Raw genomic sequence first — 20046 nt, forward strand, 5'->3', positions numbered from 1 at the left:
TTTTTCACCCAGAGAGTGGTTGGTGCATGGAATGCACTGCCTGGGGTGGTGGTGGAGGCAGATATATTGAACAGGTTCAAGAGCTTGTCGGATAGGCATATGGAGGAATGTGAGATAGAGGGATATGCGGGAGGAAGGGGTTAGGTAGTGTGAGGGTGGTCTGATGGACAGCACGACACGGTGGGCCGAAGGGCCTGTTTTGTGCTGTATGGTTCTATGGTTCTATGGTTCTATGGTTAAAGTGTACTCCTACAATCCTTATACAGCTCAAGGTATCCTCTTGATCCCAGCCGCCTGCACCTATCATATGCCTCCTTCATTTTCCTGACCAGAGCCTCAATATCCTTCAGCCAGGGTTCTCTAATCCTGCCAGCCTTGCCCTACACTCCAACAGGAACATGCTGCCCCTGAGCTGTCCCCAACTCACTTTTAAAAAGGTGGGGGAGGGGTGTGTAGCGAGAAGGGAATGTCTGAGATAGGACACGCCAAAATGGTTTGTGGGGGCAGTTAGCATAACGTTAAGCTTCTTGTACTGTACTGCTGCCACATAACAACAAATTTCACATCATATACGTCGGTGATAGTAAATCCGATTCTGATTCATAGCCTGTGGTGGTCTGTGTGTTGGTCTGTGTAACGAGCTGTTCATGCTAAGGTCGTGGAACTTGGCATTGGTTTATTATTGTCACGTGTACCGAGATACAGTGAAAAACTTTGTGTGCCAACCTGGCAGATCATAACTATATCGAGATCATAAAAAGAAAAAAAGAATGCAGAATAGAGTGTTACAGTTACAGAGAAAGTGCAGTGCAGGCAGACAAATAAAATGCAAGGGCCACAATGAGGTAGATGGGAGATCAAGAGTTCATGTTTAGCATCCAAGAGCACTGCTAACGGCGGGATAGAAACAGTCCTTGCACCTAGTGGTACATGCTCCTTACCCACTCAGAAGGCCAGACCCATATAACAAGGACAAGAAAAGATGGATCAACATGATCTTGCCAGGACTCGAGGGCCTGAATTATAGGGAGATGTTGGCAGGAGCGCAGGAGAATGAGGGGTGACCTTATAGAAATGTTTAAAATTTTGAGACGCATTGATAAGGTGGACGGTGACAGTCTTTTCTCCAGGGTAGGGGAGTCCAACACTAGGGGGCCTAGGGTTAGGGTGAAAGGGGAAGATTTAGAAGGGACCTGAGGGGCAATTTTTTTTCACACAGAGAGTAAGATAAGATTTCTTTATTAATCAGGTATGCATCAAAACACACAGTGAAATGCATCTTTTGCCTAGAGTGTTCTGGGGGCAGCCTGCAAGTGTTGTCACGCTTCCGGCGCCAACATAGCATGCCCACAACTTCCTAACCCGTACATCTTTGGAATGTGGGAGGAAACCAGAGCACCCGGAGGAAACCCACACAGACACAGGGAGAACGTACAAACTCCTTACAGAGAGCGGTGGGAATTGAACCCACTGTAATAGCATTATGCTAACTGTTACACTACCGTGCCTGCCCATGGTGGTGAGTATACGGAACGAGCTGCCAGAGGAAGTGGGTGAGGCAGGGTGGGTTTCCTCCGGGTGCTCCAGTTTCCTCCCACATTTCAAAGACGTACGGGTTAGGGAGTTGTGGGCATGCTATGTTGGCACCGGAAGCGTGGCGACACTTGCGGGCTGCCCCCAGAACACTCTACGCAAAAGATGTATTTCACTGTTGGTTTCGATGTACATGTGACTAATAAAGATATCTTATTTGAAAAGCACTTGGATAGGTACATGGGCTGATTTCAGGAAATTGGGACTGGCTGGGTGGGCACTGTGGTTGGTATGGGCTGGTTGGGCTGAAGGGCCTGTATCCCTGCTGTATGATAATATAAAGAAAAAACAGAAAAGGAGAAAATGCTAGAAAAAAACGAGCATCTGTGGAAAGAGAGTCCACATTGTGAGTGTGAGCTGGACATCATCAGCCACTGATCTCACTGACTGTGGAAACAGCGACGAATGCTGGATTCTCGTTCCATTCCCAATGTCTGACCTTAATTTTTCAGGGAAGGAGCCATCACTCAGTGTTCCTCGCCAAGCCAATGCTCCGATATAACCGGGTGCCTGTGCAAGGGCCTTGTTCCCAGGGGAAGGTGCAGGGATTTCAACGTGCCGGCTTCGGGAGGGGGCTGACTCACACTCCCTCAGAGCCAACGCGTTAACACGTAATTTCTGGCGTTGAGGTGAGGGATCGGCGCCCACTTGCTGCCCACGTACACGCCGGGGCGCAGACCGGGAGATGATCCTCCTGTCCAGCCCACAGGGACCAGGGCTGGACTTTTCAGGGTAGCCCCGCCCTTCCCAACGCTCCAAACCCCAGCAGTATTTTTGAGCCAGTGATTGAGGAGCCGTTTGGAATCGCTGTGATCCACAGCCCAGGGAATCAATACGCTGGGAAGCGTGCGGGACATGGTTGACCCCGGGCGGGGCTCTCGATCACAGCCCTTGTGTTGACGTGCCTCTGAATCCGGTAGCAGCCCAGCGCCGGGGGCGAAGAGACCAGGATATCCAGCCGTGGTAAGGCACAGACCGCCGCAAATCTTCCTCCCATCGTAACATTAGGAAACAGAAACCTACCGGCGTGTAACAATGTGTCGAGTTATCGCTACACGTTGTATCAATAGCAACCTGCCGGGGAGATATTTGTAACATTGTTACAGAAATATCAAAGGAAATCTGCGCAGATGTGATTGTTGATGCAACATTGTAACAAGGTGATTGTAACCTTGCCTCCAGCTCGCAGGTTATTGTGTCTCCCAACCAGCCCGCTGGGTGATCCGGGCAAGGGCTGGGTTGTTATTTTTCAGTCTGGTCCATCTCACTGGTTAGAGGTCAATAAAACCAGGGTTATCGCTGGCGATCTCACCCCTCCTACTCTCTCCCTCCCTCCCCTCCTCCTCTCTCCCTCCCTCCCCTCCTCCTCTCTCCCTCCCTCCCCTCCACCCCCTCCTTCCTCCCTCCTCCCCTCTCCACCCGTCCCCTCTCCCCCCCACCCCCTCCTCCCCTCTCCCCCACCCATCCTCCCCTCTCCCCCCCACCCTCTCCTCCCCTCCCTCTCCCCCTCTCCCTCCCCCCACCCCCTCCTCCCCTCTCCCTCCCCCCACCCTCTCCTCCACTCTCCCCCCACCCACTCCTCCCCTCTCCCTCCCCCCCACTCCTCCACTCTCCCCCCACCCACTCCTCCCCTCTCCCCCCACCGTCTCCTCCTCTCCCCCCCTCTCCCCCACCCTCTCCCCCCCCACCCACCCTCTCCCCCTTCCCCCCCTCTCCCCCCTTCCCCCCCTCTCCCACCCACCCTCTCCCTTCCCCCCTCTCCCCCCCACCCCCCCACCCTCTCCACCCTCTCCCCCCCACCCCCCCACCCTCTCCCCCCCACCCTCTCCCCCCCACCCTCTCCCCTGGTCTCCCAAGGCGGGAAAGGAACGTTGCTCTTTGTATCATTTCAAACCGTCTCGCTTCCATTTGTGCCGCTCCCGGTTCTCGGTAACCAGGTAACCGGCAGCCTGCGATACATAATGGGGAAAAGGCGTCTGGTCTGCTCAACTTCCGTGTGTGGAGCGGGGAGAGGCGAGGGTGGGGGCGACACCACGCCGACCATTACCACCCCCCCCCCCCCCCGAGTTATCAACCCGTGTGGGCAGTGTGGGACTGAGGGTACACGGGGTGACAATAGGTAGAAATCGAGCAGGAGGGAATTGCTGGGATATGGTGACTTGGCAGTCAATTGGAATCAACATTTAGATTTTAATAAATCAGGTTTATTATCACTGACATATGTCGTGAAATTTGTTGTTTTGCGGCAGCAGTACAGTGCAAGACATAAAAATTACTATAAGTTACAAAAATAAATAAATAGTGCAAAAGAGGAATAACGAGGTAGTGTTCATGGGTTCATGGACCGTTCAGAAATCTGATGGCGGAGGGGAAGAAGCTGTTCCTGAATCTTTGAGTGTGGGTCTTCAGGCTCTTGTACCTCCTCCCCGATGGCGGTAACAAGAAGAGGGCATGTCCCGGGTGGTGAGGGTCCTTAGTGATGGATGCCGCCTTCGTGAGGCACCGCCTCTTGAAGATGTCCTTGATGATGCTTTTCCCTCGATGAAATGCCCTGGTTTCTGCAAACTGCCACAAAACGACAAATTTCACATCTTGTGAGACGGTGACAACAAATCTGATTCTGAACTTGCATCAGTTCCGTTCATGAAGGTAGATGAACAAGTGTGCGTGTGTGCCCTACCAAGGATGTGATTGCAGGGTGTGATTGGAGAGGGTGCAGAGGAGATTCACCAGGATGTTGCCAGGAAGTGCTTCCTTCTGAAGCCAGGATAAGCTGGGTTTGCTTTCCTTGAAGTTTAGTCATAGTTATACAACAGGGAAATAGGCCCTTCAGCCCAAATGGTCCATGCCAACCAAGATTCCCTCCTGAGCTGGTCCCATTTGCCCGCGTTAAGTCCGTATCCTTCTAAACCTTTCCTATCCATGTACCTGTCCAACTGTCTTTTAAATATTGTTATTGTATTCAGCCACTTCCTCTGGCAGCTCATTCCATATACCCACCACCCTCTGTGTGAAAAAGTTGCCCCTCAGGTCCCTTTTAAATCTTTCCCCTCTCACCCTAAACCTATGGCCTCTAGTTTTTGATTGCCTTTCCCTGGGGAAAAAGGCTGCGTGCATTCACCTTTTCGCCCAGAAGCCAGGATAAGCTGGGTTTGTCTTCCTTGGAGCTGAAGAGGTCGAGGGGAGGTGTATGTGCAAAGTTGAGGGACGTCGGTGGATCTTAGTATAATTTTCCACAGAATCGGAAACATTTTTTTACAGAAAACACGATGGTGCTGGAGGAACTCAGCAGGCCAGGCAGCATCCGTGGAGAAAAGCAGGTGGTCAACGTTTCGGGTCAGGACCCTTCTTCGGGACTGAAGATAGGAAAAGGGGAAGCCCAATATATAGGAGGGAAAAGCAGAGCAGTGATAGGTGGACAAAAGAGGGGAGGCGGGGTGGGCACAGGGTGGTGATAGGTAGATGCAGGTAAGAGATAGTGATGGGCAGGTGTGGGGGAGGAGGGGAGAGCAGATCCACCGGGAGATGAGTCAAATGGGTCAAAGAAAAAAAATGTAGAAAAAAAGAGGCTAGGAAAGGGTAGAAGAGAAGAAGCATGGTGGGGGTGTGGGGAAGGGGGGTGGAGATTACCTAAAGTGGGAGAATTCAATGTTCATGCTGTAGGGCTGCAAGGTTCCAAGACGGAAAATGAGGTGCTGTTCCTTCAGTCCTGACAATGGAGGAGCCAAGGACTGACAATAGGGACACGAGATTCTGCAGACACTGGAGTCTGGAGCAACACACACAAAATGCTGGAGGAACTCAGCAGGCCAGGCAGCATCTGTGGAGGGAAATAAACAGTCGACGCTTCCGGTCGAGACTCTATCATGCAGCACAGAAACAGGATGTTGGACTTGGGGGTCTGAGTTATGAGGAAAGGTCTTGTCGACCAGGACTTTATTCCCTGGAACGTAGGAGATCGAGGGGTGACCTGGTAGAGGTGTATAAGATCGTGAGGGGCGTTAACAGGGTGAAAGCACAGTCTTTTTCTCAGGGAGGGGGCGCTAAAGACAAGGGGGCAGAGGTTTAAGGTCAGAGGCGAGAAATTTAAAATGGACATCGGGGCAGCTTCTTCACACAAAGGGTGGTGCGTATTTGGAATGAGCTGCCAGAAATAGTGGTTGAGGCGGGCACATTAGCAACATTTAAAAGCCATCTAGATAAGTACATGGATAGGAGAGGTTTAGAGGGCTATGGGCCAAACGCGGGCAGATGAAACTAGCTTGCTGGGCAACACAGCATGGACAAGTTGGGCTGAGGGACCTGTTTCTGTGCTGTGTGACTCTGACTCAGTCACTGGAATTGAATCTACCAATCCTTAGAAGCCACTGGAGGATTTCCTGACCTAATCGGCTATATTTAATCACTTGTGTAATTGTGTATTTCAGTTAACTAGAGGGTTCTTTGCACAAACCAGGGTTGATGGTTGACCAAACCTTCCTGTTTGTGAAGAATTAAATCATCATAATACTTTTAAAGTTTACCTGTTCACAGGATGTGGGTGTTATTGGCACTTAGTGTCCATCAATAAGGCCAACCTTATAACGGTTTATAAAATCATGAGGGGACATAGATAACGTAACGGACAGAGTCTTTTCTCCAGGGTACAGGAGTCCAAAACTAGAAGGCATGGGTTTAAGGTGAGGGCGGTAAGATTTAAAATAGACTTTTTAGAGATGCTTAAGGAAGTCATGTTGCAGCTGTATAAAACTCTGGTCAGGCTGCACTTGGAGCATTGTGTGCAGTTCTGGTCACCCCATTACAGGAAGGACGTCGAGGCTTTGGAGGGGGCACAAAAGAGGTTCACCGGGATGCTGCCTGGATTAGAGGGTATGTGCTATGAGGAGAGGGTGTAAAGCTTGGGTTGTTTTCTCTGGAGGCTGAGGGGAGACCTGATAGTTTATAAGATTATGAGAGGCATAGATAGAATGGACAGTCAGAATCTGCCAGAGGGAGTGGTGGAGGCAGATATGATAGTAGAATTTGCTAGTGTTTAGATAGACATATGAATGTGGAGGGATATGGATTATGTGCAGGAAGATTTAGCGTCTGGGTTCATGGACTGTTCAGAAATCTGATGGTGGAGAGGAAGAAGCTGTTCCTAAATTGTTGAGTGTGGGTCTCCAGGCTCCTGTACCTCCTCCCCGATGGTAGTAACGAGAAGAGGGCATGTCCCAGGTGGTGAGGGTCCTTAATGGTAAATGCTGCCTTCTTGAGGCACCGCCTCTTGAAGATGTTCTCGATGGTGAGGAGGGTTGTGCCCGTGATGGAGCTGGCTGAGTCTACAACCCTCTGCAGCCTCTTTTGATCCTGCAGATTGGAGCCTCCATACCAGGCTGTGATGCAACCAGTCAGAATGCTCTCCACCGTACATCTGTAGAAATTTGCTACGGTCCTTGGTGACATACCAAATCTCCTCAAACACCTAACGAAGTAGAGCTGCTGGCGTGCTTTCTTCATGATTACGTCAGTGTGTTGGGCCCAAGATAGATTCTCTGCGATGTTGACACCCAGGAACTTGAAGCTGTTCACCCTTTCCACCACTGACACCTCAATGAGGACTGGTGTGTGTTCTCCCGACTTCCCCTTCCCAAAGTCCACAATCAATTCCTTGCTCTTGCTGATGTTGAGTGCGAGGTTGTTGTTGTGACACCACTCAACCAACCGATCTATCTCACTGCTTTACGCCTCCTAATTGCCACCTTAGATTTTGCCAACAACAGTGGTGTCATCGGCGAATTTATCGGAATTGATAAATATTATTAAATTAATACATTTAATAAATTAAATTTATTAAAAAATAAAACTATGACTCAGTCACCGGAATTGAATCTACCAATCGTTAGAAGCCAGTGGAGGATTTCCTGACCTCATCGGCTATTTTTAATCACTTGTGTAATTAACTAGAGGGTTCTTTGCACAAACCAGGGTTGATGGTTGACCAAACCTTCCTGTTTGTGAAGAATTAAATCATCATAATACTTTTAAAGTTTACCTGTTCACAGGATGTGGGTGTTACTGGCATTTAGTGTCCATCGATAACTCCCTCTGAACTGAGGCAGCAGTTAAATGTTGGCAGCATTCGTCTGGAGTCACATGTAGAGTCATGGAAACAGGCCCTTCGGCCCAACACGTCCGTGCCGACTGTTGCCCAGCGAGCTCGTCCCATCTGCCCACATTTGGCCCATAGCCGTCTAAACCTCCACTATCCTTGGATTTATCTAGATGGCTTTTAAACGTTGCTGATGTGCCCACCACAACCACTGTTCTTGGCAGCTCGTTCCAAATACGCACCACCCTCTGTGTGAAGAAGCTGCCTCTGATGTCCCTTTTAAATCTCTTGTCTCTGATCTTAAACTGATGGCTTTCTCTTTTTTTTCTCAAATCCCTGTACTTCATCTATTGATTAATTTAAATCTCTGTCTATCTGTTACTGGCCTCTCTACCAAGGGAATTGGGCCCTTCCTGTTGAGCCTGTCAACACCTCCACTCATATGTGTCTCTCCTCAGCCTTTTATCCACAGCCAGGCTTCGTAACGATAATTCCCCAGCCCTGATAACAACCTTGTCAACCTCTCTGAAACCCTTGCCAGCACAATCACATCTTTTTTATTGACCCGAAACGTCGACAATTCCTTTCCCCCCCAACAGATGCTGCTCGACCTGCTGAGCTCCTCCAGCAGATTGTGTGTTGCTCCAGATTCCAGCAGCTGCAGGGTCTTGTGTCTCTGATGAGGGACTGTAATATTGTGGGCTATTATATTGGATCAGTTGTCTGAAGGATTGGAATAACTAATCTGTATTGCGTGATTTAAAATCCTATCAAGGTATTTTGAGAATTTGCATTTGATTTAAGTAAGCAATCCAGAGCCAGATTTGTAATATTAAGAAATGACAATAATAACAGAAAATCCTGGACAGGTCAGGCAGCATCTGTGGAGAGAGAAACAGAGTTACTATCTCAAGTCACTGACCTTCCAGTTCATCAACCTGAAATGTTGATCCTGTTCTTCTCTCCCTGCTGAGTATTTCCTCCACTTTCTGTTTTAATTTCAGATTTCCAGCATCTGCAGTTATAGTTTTGGCATTTTAAGTGAAAATTGAAGTATTGGTTTATTATTGTCACTTGTACCGAGGTGCAGTGAAAAACTTGTCTTGCACACCGATTGTACAGGTCAATTCATTACACGGTGCATTGAGGTGGTACAAGGGAAAACAGTAACAGAATGCAGAGTAAATTTAAAAGTGTAGAACGATTGCAGTAAAAGTAATGAGCAGATCTGCAGAGAGCATCTTGTTATTAAGGCCAACCTTATAACTGTTTATAAAATCATGAGGGGACATAGATAAGGTAACAGACAGAGTCTTTTCCCCAGGGTAGGGGAGTCCAAAACTAGAGGGCATGGGTTTAAGGTGAGAGCGGTAAGATTTAAAATAGACTTTTTAGAGATATTTAAGGAAGTCATGTTGCAGCTTTGGTCAGGCCGCACTTCGAGTATTGTGTGCAGCTCTGGTCACCCCATTATGGATGTGGAGGCTTTGGAGAGGGTGCAGAAGAGGTTCACCGGGATGCTGCCTGGATTAGAGGACATGAGCTATGACGAGAGGTTGTAAAGCTTGGGTTGTTTTCTCTGGAGGCTGAGGGGAGACCTAATGGAAGTTTATAAGGTTATGAGAGGCATAGATAGAATGGACAGTCAGAATCTGCCAGGGGGAGTGGTGGAGGCAGATGTGAGAGTAGAATTTAAGAGGTTTTCAGATTGACACATGAATATACAGGGATATGGATTATGTGCAGGCAGATTTGGCATCAGTTCAGCACAGACATTGTGGGCCAAAGGGCCTGTCCCTGTGCTATGGGAACTGAGGGACACCTTTTTCACCCAGAGGGTGGTGGGTATATGAAACAAGCTGCCAGAGTCAGTGGTAGAGGCGGGTCCAATTACAATGTCTAGTAGTTATTTAGACAGGTGCGTGGATGGGAGAAGTTTAGAGCGATAGGGGACAAATGCAGGCAAATGGGACGAGCTCGGTAAGGGCACTTGGTCGGCATGGACCAGATGGGCCGAGGGTCCTGTCTTCTGTGACTCTGAGTTAGGAATTGTCGGAATACCCTCGATTTGCCTGGATGAGTGCAGGTCCAATAACATCGAAGAAGCTCAGTGCCACGCAGAACAAAACACCCCACCTACCACCCTGACCATTCATTCCCTCCCCCACCAGCATGCAGCGAGCACCACCTGTAATTACTTGCCCTTGTTACCGCACTTCCCAAGGAGGACAGGCAGCATGGGAACACCACTGCCTGCAGGTTCCTTTCCAAGATGCACACCATCCTGATTCGAAATGAGCCTTGCTGCAATTGGTAATATTTTTATAATGGCCACAGGTACCGAGATACAGTGAAAAGCTTTGGTTTGCGTGTCATACAGACAGATCATTCCATAGATAAGTACATTGAGGTCATACAAAAGGAATAAAATAAACAGAATGCAGAATATAATGTTGCAGTTATAGAGAGAGTGCGGTGCAGGTAGACAAAATCAGGTTTATTATCACTGACATATGTCGTGAAATGTGTTGTTTTGTGGCAGCAGTACAGTTCAAATCATAAAAATTACTATAAGTTACAAAAATAAATAAATAGTGCAAAAGAGGAATAACGAGGTAGTGTTCATGGGTTCATGGACCGTTCAGAAATCTGATGGTGGAGGGGAAGAAGCTGTTCCTGAATCACTGAGTGTGGGTCTTCAGGCTCCTGTACCTCATCCCTGATGGTAGTAACGAGAAGAAGGTGTGTCCCGGGTGGTGAGGGTCCTTAATGATGGATGCTGCCTTCTTGAGGCACCACCTCTTGAAGATGTCCTCGATGGTGGGGAAGGTTGTGCCTGCGATGGAGCTGGCTGAGTCTACAACCCTCTGCAGCCACTTTCAATCCTGCAGATTGGAGCCTCCACACCAGGCAGTAATGCAACAAATCAGAATGCTCTCCACCATACATCTACAGAAATTTGCAAGTCCTTGGTGACATACTGAATCTCCTCAAATTCCTAATGAAGTAGAGCTGCTGGTGTGCCTTCTTCATGGTTGCATCAATGTGTTGGGTCCAGGATAGATCCTCTGAGATGTTGACGCCCAGGAACTTGAAGCTGCTCACCCTTTCCACCGCTGACCCCTCAATGAAGACTGGTGTGTGTTCTCCTGACTTCCCCTTCCTGAAGTCCACAACCAATTCCTTGTTCTTGCTGCCGTTGAGTGCGAGGTTGTTGTTGCGACACCACTCAACCAGCCGATCTATCTCATTCCTGTACGCCTCCTCATCACCATCTGAGATTTTGCCAACAACAGAGGTGTCATCGGCGAATTTATCGGAATTAATCAGAAACATTAATGTGCAAGCGCCATGTCAAGTCATTGAGTTTATTGTCATTTGCACAAGTCATGTGTGCACAGGTGCAATGAAGAACTTACTTGCAGCCGCATCACAGGTACATAGCATCAGAGACACAACATTCAGGAGAGAAAGAGGAGGTAGATTGGGAGATCAAGAGTTCATCTTTTACCGTATAACAAGTCCATTCAAGAGTCTGATAACAGCGGGATAGAAGCTGTCCTTGAGCCTGGTGGCACGTGTTCTCAAGCTTTTGTATCTTCCGCCCGATGGGAGGGGGGAGAAGAGAGATTGTCCCAGGCGGTGGGGTCTTTAATTATGTTGGCTGCTTTACCGAGGCAGCGAGAGGTGTAGACAGAGTCCACCAAGGAGAGGCTGGTTTTTGGGTGATCTTGAAGGTCCTACCCAACAGCACTGTGACAGCACCTTCACCAGTACTCCAGTAGCTGCTGGCAATTAACCGCTTGCTACTGATTCCCAGATTAAATGAATAAAAAAGTATTTTATGTACAACTGTCCTTCCCTCACTGTTTCTCATTTGGTAAAATGGCCCTGCCTGTATTGGGGGAAGTTTCCACAGTTTCCCTTTGTAGTGTTCTTTAAGCGGACACTTTCTGAATAAATTAACATGGATGGTGGCACAGTAGACTGCTTGCTGTGAGTCACACCATCTTCCCCAGCTCCAGCTCATTCACTCGTGCAATGTTGCCCACATGCACATGGAGTTCGCTCATTTGTTGATCTACTTGCTAGAACAAATAACCTCTCCCAGAAGAAGTACTTAGTTTACCAATAACCCTTCCCTAACTCTGAAGTCCCTGCTTGGTCATCCTGTGCCTACTCTGCTGTAAGGAGAGCAGTCCACAGATGCAACAACCTCTCTGTATTATGAGCTCAGCACATCACGGAAACCAGCCTCCCCTCCATGTCTACACTTCTTGCTGCCTCAGTAGTAAAAGGGAAAACAATAATGGAATGCAGAATATAGTGTTACAGTACAGAGAAAGTGCAGTGCATGGAAACAATAAGGTGCAAGGCCATGATGAGATAGATTGTGAGGTCAAGAGTCCATATTGTACTAGGGGACTGTTCAATAGTCTTATAACAGCGGGATAGAAGCTGTCCTTGAGCCTGGTGGTACGTGCTTTCAGGCTTTTGTATCTTCTGCCCGATGGGAGGGGGGAGAAGACAGAATGTCCGGGGTGGGTGGGGTCTTTGATTATGTTGGCTGCTTTACTGAGGCAGCGAGAAGAGTCCATGGAGGGGAAGCTGATTTCCGGGATGTGCTGAGCTGTGTGAAGAACATTCCTCTCAGATTCCCTTTAAATCTCCTTCCTCTCACCTTAAACCTATGTTTTTGATACTCTGACCATGGGGAAGGAGGAAAAATAGGGAAGTCGGACAAATTGGGATTGCCGACATTCCAGTGGACCAATGTCCTGACAATGAGAGAGCCGCTGGGGTACAAAACCTGGAGACACTGTCCTGGGACCTCCCTGTAGCTCCCATACCTTACCTGAGCATAAGTACAACAATCTCAAGCGTGCTACCGATGTGTTTGAAGTCATAACACCAAAAAGCAAGGAGGCTTGTGACAATACCAAGCCTGACCCAGTAGGTCCAACCCAAATGTGCCACGTGTATTTGGATTCTGTTGGGCAGGGGGTTGGTGCTGATGGTGACTTCATGATGTATAACCATCAGCCTGGGTTAGGCCCACTGTTGTTGCTTATTTTGTTCATAATATGGGTGATGTCATAAGAATATTGTTGGTCAGGAGGCAGCCTTGTTGCTGTGGATGGCAGGATTGATGGGTGTTACTGTGGCAGCTATTGGCAAAACATGCCTTTCCCTTGCTCGCTTTGGCTCGTGGGCTGGCTGTGAAGTCATCCTTGTGGTCAGTTGTCTGAAGTTCGGGCGAGGTCCTTCGCAGGGAGTGGAAGGTTCACTGAAGTGTAAGTTGTCCATTGCAATTTATTTCTATGTAAATGTAATTTTTCACAGTTATGTTCTCCACTGTTATAAGACTCTGGAACAGATCTCTCGTATGTTCATGATGAGCTCTTGACCTCACAATCTACCACTTGCACCTCATTGTCTGCCTGCACTGCACTTTCTCTGTAACTGTAACACTATATTCTGCATTCTGTTATTGTTTTCCCTTGTACTGCCTCAATGTACTCAGAACATGGAACAACACAGGAACAGGCCCTTCTGCCCATGATGTTTTGCAAAACTAATTACACTAGCAGTTAACTACCTAACTAAACAAGTCCCTTCTGCATACTCAATGTCCATATCCCTCTGTTCTCTGCACATCCATGTGCCTATCTACGAGCCTCTTAAACGCCTCTATCATATCTGCCTCCACCACCACCCCTGGCAGCGCATTCCAGGTACCCGCCACTCTCTGTGTAAAAAGAAAAAAAATACACCGGGATGAGGGAGGAGCTGGCTAGTGTAGACTGGGAACACGGGCTATATGGTGGGAAAGTTGAGAACAGTGCAAGACTTTCAAAGAGATTTTTCACGGTGCTCAACAAAAATATATTCCAGTTAAAAGCAAGGACAGTAAGGGTGGGGAGAGGATTGGACAGAGTAGATGTGGCCAAGCTGTTGCCCTTGGTGGGTGAGTCCAGGACCAGAGGGCACAATCTTAGAATTAGAGGGTACAGGTTTAAAACAGAGATGAGGAGAAATTTCTTTAGCCAGAGGGTAGTGAATTTATGGAATTCTTTGCCACGTACAGCATTGGAGGCCTGATCATTGGAGGCGTTTAAGGGGGAGAGAGATAGTTATCTAATTAGTCAAGGGATATGGGGATAAGGCCGGAAATTGGGGCTAGAAAGGAATAGTTTCTTTTTTCTTCTTCTTCTCATGGACATTCCCCCATTTCTCATTTTGATTTTTCTTTTTCCTTTTCTTTTCTTTGGAGCAGACTCGATGGGCCGAATGGCCTACTTCTGCTCCCTTGTCTTGTGATCTTGTGTGAGAGCCAGCTTTGGATAACTAAGGAAATAAAAGAAGGCATCAGACTGAAAGCTCGTGCGTACAAAGTTGCCAATAGTAGTGGGAAACTGGAAGATTGGGAAAACTTTAAAAAGCCACAGAGAACCACTAAGCAAGCAATAAGGAAAGATAGATTATGAGAGTAAACTAGCACAAAATATAAAAACAGATAGTAAAAGCTTTTATAATTATATAATGCAGAAAATGGTGGCTAAAGTGAACGTAGGTCCCTTGGAAGATGAGAAGGGGGAATTAATATTGGGTAATGTGGAAATGGCTGAGGCTTTGAATGACTATTTTGTGTCGGTCTTCATGGTGGAAAACACGTCTAACGTGCCAAAGAGAGATGTTATGGATGCAGTGGGAGGTGAGGACCTCGATACAGTTGCTGGTACTAAGGAGGTGGTGATGAGCAAACTTGGCGGGCCTAAAGGTAGACAAGTCCCCTGTGCATCCCAGAGTACTGAAAGAAATGGCAGAAGTTATAGTACAGGCGTTTGTGATAATTTACCAAAATTCTCTGAACTCTGTGTGGGTGCCGGTGGATTGGAAGACAGCGAATGTTTAAAAAAGGATGTCGGCAAAAGACAGGTAACTATAGGCCAGTTAGCTTAACATCTGGAGTTGGGAAAATGCTTGAAGCTATCATTAAGGAAGAAATAGCGAGACATCTGGATAGAAGTGGTTCCATCAGGCAGACAGCATGGATTCAGGAAGGGCAGGTCCTGTTTGACAAACTTATTGGACTTCTTTGAGCGCAGTAGATAGAGGGGAACAGGTGGATGTTGTATGCTTGGATTTCCAGAAGGCATTCAATAAGGTGACGCATAAAAGACTTATCCATAAGATAAGGATGCATGGAGTTGGGGGTAATGTATCAGCATAGATAGAGGATTGGTTAACCAATGGAAGGCGGAGAGCTGCGATAAATGGGTGTTTCTCTGGTTGACGATCAGTGGTGAGCGGGTGCTGCAGGGGTCGGTGCTGGGTCTGCAACTGTTCATGATATGCATTAACGATTCGGAAGAGGGGACCGAGTGCAGCGTATCGAAGTTTGCTGATGACACTAAATTGAATGGAAAAGCAAATTGTGCAGAGGATGCGGGGAGTCCGCAGAGAGATATAGATAGGTTAAGCGAGCGGGCAAGGGTCTGGTAGATGGAGTACAATGTTGGTAAATGTGAGGTCATCCACTTTGGAAGGAAAAATAGAAGATCAGACTATTGTTTAAATGGTGAAAGATTGCAGCGTGCTGTTGTGCAAAGGGACTTGGGAGTGCTTGTGCATGAATTGCTTGTTAACTTCCATAATCCATCTTTTCTTTGCTTATTGCTTGCTTAGTAGTTTGCAGGTACAACAGGTTATCAAGAAGGCAAATGGAATGTTGGCCTTCATTGCTGGAGGGATTGAATTTAAAAGCAGGGAGGTTATGCTGCAACTACAGGGTACTGGCGAGGCTGCACCCGGAGTACTGCGTGCAGTTTTGGTCTCCTTACTTGAGGAAGAATATACTGGCTTTGGAGGTGATGCAGAGGAGGTTCACCAGGTTGATTCCGGAGATGAGGGGGTGAGCCTGTGAGGAGATATTGAGTCGCCTGGGACTACACTCACTAGAATTCAGAAGAATGAGAGGGGATCTTATAGAAACATATAAAATTATGAAAGGGACAGATAAGATAGAGGCAGGAAAGTTGTTTCCACTGGTAGGTGAGACTAGAACTAAGGAACATAGCCTCAAGATTTGGGGAAATAGATTTAGGACAAAGATGAGGAGAAACTGCTTTTCCCAGTAGGTAGTGAATCTGTGGAATTCTCTACCCAGGGAAGCAGTAGAGGCTACCTCACTAAATATATTTATGACACAGTTACATAGATTTTTGCATATTAGGGGAATTAAGAGTTATGGGAAGAAGGCAGGTAGGTAGAGCTGAGTCTACAACCAGATCAGCCATGATCTTATTGAATGGCGGAGCAGGCTCGACGGGCCAGATGGCCTCATCCTGCTCCTATTTCTTATGTTCTTAAAAACAAAACTTGCCCCACACATCTCCTTTGAACTTACACCCTCTCTCCTTAAATTCATGCCCTCCAGTTTTAGACATTTCGACCCTGGGAAAAAGATACCAGCTGTCTACTCTATCTATGCCTCTCATAATCTTATAAACTTCAATCAGGTCTCCCCTCAGCCTCTGCCACTCCAGAGAAAATAACCCAAATTTGTCCAACTTCTCCTTGTAGCACATGGTATGTTTTGAAATGATCTGTATGGACAGCATGCAAAACTGGGTTTTTCACTGTACCTCGGTACATGTGACAATAATAAACATTCCAATTGTGTATTAATGTCTGTCAGATAATATATTTTCCCTCCGAGTGAGTGTAGCCCATACACTTGGAGGGAATTAAGATGGGTGTCAAGTGAAAGGGGTTGAGACTGAGTGTGAAAGTAAGCATGTGTGTGGTAGTTTGGGGAGAAGATTCGGAGGGAGTGGTCACTCATGGTGTGTTGGTGAGCAGTAATGTGAGAGTTTGTTGGGCACATGTTGTGTTGGCTTCACAGTTTGCTGAGAATTGGCTCCTTTCTCAAGGACCCAGTCAGAAAACTTTCCATTAATATTTCTTTAGTGAAGTGGGGATGGGGGGAATACTTCTCATATTCTAGACCAATGTCACCTGATCTATTGTGTGCATTTCTGGTCTCCCTACTATAGGAAAGGTGTGATTAAGTTCGAGAGGGTGCAGAAAATGTTACCGGGTCAAGAGGGCTCGAGATACAGGGATAGGCTGGGTCTGTTTTCCCTGGAGTGTAGGAGGCCGAGGGTTGATGCAAAAGAGATTTGTAAAATCCTGAGGGGCATAGATAAGGTCAATGGTCACAGTGTCCTTCCCAGGGTAGGGGAGTTTTGAACTAGAGGGCATGGGTTTAAGGTGAGAGGGGAAATATTTAAAGGGCAAGTTCTTCACACAGAGGGTGGTGGGTGTGTGGATTGAGCTGTCAGAGGTAGAGGTGGGGACAATTCCAATGTTTAAAAGACATGTAGCCAGGTACGTGGATAAGAAAGGTTTAGAGGGATATGGTTGGGATGGAGCAATTGTGTTGAAGAGCCTGTGTCACTGCTGTATGACTCCAGAAGGATATGGGCCAAACGCAGGTAAGTGAGACTAGCTCAGGTTGGCACCTTGGTTGGCATGGATGAGTTGGGCCGAAGGGCCTGTTTGCCTGCTGTAAAACTCTAAGACTCTCTGACTCTATCTAATGGGAAGGAGAAGGTTAGAGCCAGTGAATGATCCTTCACAGAAGGAAGCCATTAGCACCATTGACCCTGGGCTAACTCTGAACTATTCAATTAGTCCCAACCCCAAGTTCATTTTAGATCTGCACAGGGAGGAACCGTAGGAAAGGGGCTGTGGCTGAATCAATATTTCTAACGTCCTTGTTGAGGAGGTATTGGTGTGTGATGAGATGAACGTCCTCAAATCCAGACATTCAGTAATCCACAACGCAAGACAAATGACACGGCAGTGCATTCAAAATTCATGTACAATTCACAGATTTGACTCCTGGCATAGAATTTTCCACTTGTTGTTGGGCATAGTTTACTGAAAGCGGCGTCACAGGTAGACAAGGTGATGAAGAAGGCATTTGGCACACTGGCCTTCATCAGTCAGGGCACTGAGTACAGGAGGTGGGATGTTATGTTGCAGTTGTACGTGACGTTGGTGAGACCGCACTTGGAGTATTGTGTACAGTTTTGCTTGCCCCGTTATAGAAAAGACATCATTAAACTTGAAGAGTTCAAAGAAAATCTACGAGGATGCTGCCAGGACTCGAGGGACTGAGTTACAGGGAGAGGTTGGACAGGCTAGGACTTTATTCCTTGGAACGTTGGAGGTTGGGGGGTGACCTTATGGAGGTGTATAAAATCATGAGGGGTACAGACAGGGTGAATGCACTCAGTCTTTTTCCCAGGGCTGGGGAAAGTAGAGGCATTGGTCTAAGGTGAGAGGGGAAAGATTTAAAAGGGACCCGAGGGGCAACTTCTTCATGCAGAGGCTGGTGAGTGTATGGAACTAGTTGCCTGAGGAAGTGGTTGAGGCAGGTACAATAACATTTAGAAGACATTTGGATAAGTGCATGGATCGGAGGGGTTTAGTGGGATATGGGCCAAATGTGGGCAAATGGGACGAGCTTGATGGGCACCATGACTTGATGACTTTATATCCACACATTGTTAAGTGGGTCAAATTTTGCTTCATGTAGCAGACATTGTTAACTCAGTCCCAGCATGGGCACCTGATAGTGTGAGGTGTGTGAACACTATCCACTGCAGTAGGGTGGAGTTGATGCATGGTCAGAGCTGACAACTTTCCAGTGAGACATTAGATAGATGTAAAACATCCCCAGAACACTCATTAAACAGGGGTGTTCCTCCTGGTATCTTGGCCGATATTTATCTATCCATCAACCAACAGCTATGAAATATTTTGTGGTTACTTTTACCTCATTGCTGTTTGGGATAACTGCTTGAGTATGAAGTACATTGGTAGGTTAATTGCCCCCAGTGTGAGGGTGAGGGGTAGAATCTGGGACAAGTTGATGGGAATGTCGGGAGAATGAAATAATGAGATTAGTGTCGGGTAAATGTCAATGGATGTTTAATGATCAGCACAGACTCAGTGGGCTGAAGGGCCTGTATCTGTGCCTTATTTCTCGATGACAAATAAGGTGCCATATTTTCCAACAATGAATAACTAAACTTCAAAATTGTTTTTTTTATTGTCAGTAAATTTGCCATATTCTCTGAGGTTGTGAAAGGCACTACGTGAATGCAGTTTTTTTTTACAGCTTCCCTGTTGAAATCAGCTACCCACTGGGAATCACTTTTTATGACTGTACAGAGTAAGCTTAAGATTTCTTTATTAGTCACATGTACATCGAAACACACAGTGAAATGTATCTTTTGCGTAGAGTGTTCTGGGGGCAGCCCGCAAGTGTCACCACGCTTCCGGCACCAACATAGCATGTCCACAACTTCCTAACCCGCACGTCTTTGGAATGTGGGAGGAAACCGGAGCACCCGGAGGAAACCCACACAGACACAGGGAGAACGTACAAACTCCTTACAGACAGCGGCCAGAATTGAACCCAGGTTGCTGGCGCTATAATAGCGTTACACTAACCGTTACACAACCGTGCACTTGGGCTATTAGTAAGCAGTGTGCAGGGAGAAAGGATCTCACCTGACAAGGTCATGGTGGGTTAATGGTTCTGGTTGGGCAGCACCACAGTTGCGGGCAGTGCCTCCTTGCAAGGAGGGAATCAGTCTTTGGCTCTGCTCCTGACTGCTGTCTACTGGCTTGTATTGGAAGGTGCATTGTTCTGATGTCAAGTGGGCTGCTCGTTGATCAATCAATGTGTCTCGTGTTGCCTGGAGTCAGTTGAGCTGAGCAGGCAGAATGGTTAAACTGCTTGCCCAATACATCAGGGACCTGAACAGTCACAGTCGTGGAGTTATACACCAGGAAAACAGTCCCTTCGGCCCACTCAGTCTGTGCTGATGTTTACACCAATCCCATTTTATTCTCCCCATTAAGGCCCCCCCAGATTCTATCACTTACCTACCTACTAGGGGCAACTTACCATTGCTAACTAACCTATCGACCTGCAGGTGTTCGGAATGTGTTTGTATCTTTTCCCTCGGCTGAGGTTATAAAATTATGAGGAGCATATATAGTCTAGGTAGATTCTTTTTCCCAGGGTAGGGAAGTCTAGAACTAGAGGGCAGAAGTTTAAGGTGAGTGGGGAGAAATTTAAAGGAGATCTGAGAGGTAAGTTTTTCACACAGAGGGTGCTGAATGCTTGGAACGGGCTGCCTGAGGAGGTGGTGGAGGCAGATACGATTACAATGTTTGAAAGGCATTTGAACATATGTGAAGGGTGTAGAGGGATACAGACGTCATGCAAGCAGATGGGATTAGTGTGGACGGGCATTCTGGTTGGCATGGAGGTGATG

The 20046-nt window shown here is 47.3% G+C and overlaps 1 protein-coding gene across 4 annotated transcripts in view; it reads left to right on the forward strand.

Annotated features, from left to right (window-relative positions):
• Positions 1 to 2209: 2209 nt before the first annotated feature.
• ttll7 (tubulin tyrosine ligase-like family, member 7) overlaps positions 2210 to 20046 on the forward strand; it is a 215743-nt gene continuing 197906 nt past the window's right edge. For all 4 annotated transcript variants that reach the window (XM_052010663.1, XM_052010662.1, XM_052010668.1 and 1 more), the window contains exon 1: positions 2210 to 2556. The gene's annotated coding sequence lies outside the window, so the exon portion shown is untranslated. The remainder of the gene's footprint in view (positions 2557 to 20046) is intronic.

Source organism: Pristis pectinata, chromosome 3, assembly GCF_009764475.1.
Source record: "Pristis pectinata isolate sPriPec2 chromosome 3, sPriPec2.1.pri, whole genome shotgun sequence".
Lineage (NCBI taxonomy): Eukaryota > Metazoa > Chordata > Chondrichthyes > Rhinopristiformes > Pristidae > Pristis > Pristis pectinata.